Source organism: Calliopsis andreniformis, unplaced genomic scaffold (genome assembly GCF_051401765.1).
Source record: "Calliopsis andreniformis isolate RMS-2024a unplaced genomic scaffold, iyCalAndr_principal scaffold0019, whole genome shotgun sequence".
Lineage (NCBI taxonomy): Eukaryota > Metazoa > Arthropoda > Insecta > Hymenoptera > Andrenidae > Calliopsis > Calliopsis andreniformis.
In genome coordinates this window covers 1,173,723-1,178,278 of record NW_027480431.1, presented here as the reverse complement: position 1 = coordinate 1,178,278, position 4,556 = coordinate 1,173,723, and positions in this window count along the sequence as shown.

The following is a 4,556-nucleotide window of genomic DNA, read 5'->3' as shown; positions in this document are numbered from 1 at the left end:
ATAAAAATGCAACAGCTTTTCCATCGTATAAAATGAATAATTGCAAAGAGTGTGAAAGTAATTGTCATTTCTACGTTCCGGGCAACCTAGGTTTCACTCTAGGGCGTTGCTCCACCAGATCGAATAGTTAGTGACTTAGAAGTCAACGTCAGAAGCATAAAATACAGTATAAATACAACAGTTTTTCCATCGTATAAAACGAATAATTGCAACCATTATGAAAGTTATGGACATTTCTACTTTCCGGGCAACCTAGGCTTCACCCTAGGGCGTTGCTCCACCAGATCGAATAGTTAGGGCCTTAGAAGTCAACGCCCGAAGAATAAAATGCAACAAAAATACACCAGTTTTTCCATCGTATAACAGGAATAATAGTAACCAGTTTGAAAGTGATGGTCATTTCTACGTTCCGGGCAGCCTAGGCTTCACTCTAGGGCGTTGCTCCACCAGATGGAATAGTTAGGGCCTAAGAAGTCAACACCAGGAGCATAAAATACAATATAAATACAACAGGTTTTCCATCCTATAGCATCAATAATTGCAACCAGTATGAAAGTTATGGACATTTCTACTTTCCGGGCAACCTAGGCTTCACCCTAGGGCGATGTTCCACCAGATCGAATAGTTAGGGCCTTAGAAGTCAACGCGCGAAACATAAAACACAAAATAAATAGAACAGTTTTCCCATTGTATAAATAGAATAATTTCTACCAGTGTGAAAGGTATGGTCTTTTCTACGTTCCGGGCAACCTAGGCTTCACCCTAGTGCGTTGTTCCACCAGATCGAATAGTTAGTGCGTTAGAAGTCAACGTCAGAAGCATAAAATACAGTATAAAAAGAACAGTTTTTCCATCGTATAAAACGAATAATTGCAACCAGTATGAAAGTTATGGACATTTCTACTTTCAGGGCAACCTAGGCTTCACCCTAGGGCGATGCTCCACCAGATCGAATAGTTAGGGCCTTAGAAGCCAACGCGCGAAACATAAAACTCAAAATAAATAGAACAGTTTTTCCACTGTATAAATCGTATAATTTCTACCAGTGTGAAAGTTATGGTCTTTTCTACGTTCCGGGCAGCCTAGGCTTCACCCTAGTGCGTTGTTCCACCAGATCGAATAGTTTAGGCCTAAGAAGTGAACGCCAGAAGCATAAATTACAATATAAATACAACAGTTTTTCCATCGTATAAAACGGATAATTGCCACCAGTATGAAAGTTATGGTCATTTCTACTTACCGGGCAACCTAGGATTCACCCTAGGGCGTTGCTCCAACAGATTGAATACTTAGGGCCACAGAAGTCAACGCCAGAAGCACAAAATACAATAAAAATGCAACAGCTTTTCCATCGTATAGAATGAATAATTGCAAAGAGTGTGAAAGTAATGGTCATTTCTACGTTCCGGGCAACCTAGGCTTCACCCTAGGGCGTTGCTCCACCAGATCGAATAGTTAGGGCCTTAGAAGTCAACGCCCGAAGAATAAAATGCAACAAAAATACAACAGTTTTTCCATCGTATAACAGGAATAATAGTAACCAGTTTGAAAGTGATGGTCATTTCTACGTTCCGGGCAGCCTAGGCTTCACTCTAGGGCGTTGTTCCACCAGATGGAATGGTTAGGGCCTAAGAAGTCAACACCAGGAGCATAAAATACAATATAAATACAACAGGTTTTCCATCCTATAACATCAATAATTGCAACCAGTATGAAAGTTATGGACATTTCTACTTTCCGGGCAACCTAGGCTTCACCCTAGGGCGATGTTCCACCAGATCGAATAGTTAGGGCCTTAGAAGTCAACGCGCGAAACATAAAACACAAAATAAATAGAACAGTTTTCCCATTGTATAAATAGAATAATTTCTACCAGTGTGAAAGGTATGGTCTTTTCTACGTTCCGGGCAACCTAGGCTTCACCCTAGTGCGTTGTTCCACCAGATCGAATAGTTAGTGCGTTAGAAGTCAACGTCAGAAGCATAAAATACAGTATAAATACAACAGTTTTTCCATCGTATAAAACGAATAATTGCAACCAGTATGAAAGTTATGGACATTTCTACTTTCAGGGCAACCTAGGCTTCACCCTAGGGCGATGCTCCACCAGATCGAATAGTTAGGGCCTTAGAAGCCAACGCGCGAAGCATAAAACTCAAAATAAATAGAACAGTTTTTCCACTGTATAAATCGTATAATTTCTACCAGTGTGAAAGTTATGGTCTTTTCTACGTTCCGGGCAGCCTAGGCTTCACCCTAGTGCGTTGTTCCACCAGATCGAATAGTTTAGGCCTAAGAAGTGAACGCCAGAAGCATAAATTACAATATAAATACAACAGTTTTTCCATCGTATAAAACGAATAATTGCAACCAGTATGAAAGTTATGGACATTTCTACTTTCAGGGCAACCTAGGCTTCACCCTAGGGCGATGCTCCACCAGATCGAATAGTTAGGGCCTTAGAAGTCAACGCGCGAAACATAAAACTCAAAATGAATAGAACAGTTTTTCCACAGTATAAATCGAATAATTTCTTCCAGTGTGAAAGTTATGGTCTTTTCTACGTTCCGGGCAACCTAGGCTTCACCCTAGTGCGTTGTTCCACCAGATCGAATAGTTTAGGCCTAAGAAGTGAACGCCAGAAGCATAAAATACAATATAAATACAACAGTTTTTCCATCGTATAAAACGGATAATTGCCACCAGTATGAAAGTTATGGTCATTTCTACTTACCGGGCAACCTAGGATTCACCCTAGGGCGTTGCTCCAACAGATTGAATACTTAGGGCCACAGAAGTCAACGCCAGAAGCATAAAATACAATATAAATACAACAGTTTTTCCATTGTATAACAGGAATAATTGCATCCAGTTTGAAAGTTATGGTCATTTCTGCTTTCCGGGCAACCTAGGCTTCACCCTAGGGCGTTGTTCCACCCGATCGAATAGTTAGGGCCTAAGAAGTGCACGCGAGAAGCATAAAATACAATATAAATAAAACAGTTTTTCCATCGTATAAAACGAATAATTGCAACCGGTGTGAAAGTTATGGTCATTTCTACGTTCCGGGCAACCTAGCTTCCACTCTAGGGTGTTGCTCCACCAGATTGAATATTTCGAGCCTTAGAAGTCGACGCCAGAAGCATAAGGTACTTATAAATATAACAGTTTTTCCATCGAATAAGACGAATAATAGCCACCAGTGTGAAGGTTATGGTCATTTCTATGTTCCGGGAAACCAAGGCTTCACTCTAGGGCGTTGCTCCAACAGATCGAATTGTTAGGGCCTTAGAAGTCAGCGCCAGAAGCACAAAATACAATAAAAATGCAACAGCTTTTCCATCGTATAAAATGAATAATTGCAAAGAGTGTGAAAGTAATTGTCATTTCTACGTTCCGGGCAACCTAGGTTTCACTCTAGGGCGTTGCTCCACCAGATCGAATAGTTAGTGACTTAGAAGTCAACGTCAGAAGCATAAAATACAGTATAAATACAACAGTTTTTCCATCGTATAAAACGAATAATTGCAACCATTATGAAAGTTATGGACATTTCTACTTTCCGGGCAACCTAGGCTTCACCCTAGGGCGTTGCTCCACCAGATCGAATAGTTAGGGCCTTAGAAGTCAACGCCCGAAGAATAAAATGCAACAAAAATACAACAGTTTTTCCATCGTATAACAGGAATAATAGTAACCAGTTTGAAAGTGATGGTCATTTCTACGTTCCGGGCAGCCTAGGCTTCACTCTAGGGCGTTGCTCCACCAGATGGAATAGTTAGGGCCTAAGAAGTCAACACCAGGAGCATAAAATACAATATAAATACAACAGGTTTTCCATCCTATAGCATCAATAATTGCAACCAGTATGAAAGTTATGGACATTTCTACTTTCCGGGCAACCTAGGCTTCACCCTAGGGCGATGTTCCACCAGATCGAATAGTTAGGGCCTTAGAAGTCAACGCGCGAAACATAAAACACAAAATAAATAGAACAGTTTTCCCATTGTATAAATAGAATAATTTCTACCAGTGTGAAAGGTATGGTCTTTTCTACGTTCCGGGCAACCTAGGCTTCACCCTAGTGCGTTGTTCCACCAGATCGAATAGTTAGTGCGTTAGAAGTCAACGTCAGAAGCATAAAATACAGTATAAAAAGAACAGTTTTTCCATCGTATAAAACGAATAATTGCAACCAGTATGAAAGTTATGGACATTTCTACTTTCAGGGCAACCTAGGCTTCACCCTAGGGCGATGCTCCACCAGATCGAATAGTTAGGGCCTTAGAAGCCAACGCGCGAAACATAAAACTCAAAATAAATAGAACAGTTTTTCCACTGTATAAATCGTATAATTTCTACCAGTGTGAAAGTTATGGTCTTTTCTACGTTCCGGGCAGCCTAGGCTTCACCCTAGTGCGTTGTTCCACCAGATCGAATAGTTTAGGCCTAAGAAGTGAACGCCAGAAGCATAAATTACAATATAAATACAACAGTTTTTCCATCGTATAAAACGGATAATTGCCACCAGTATGAAAGTTATGGTCATTTCTACT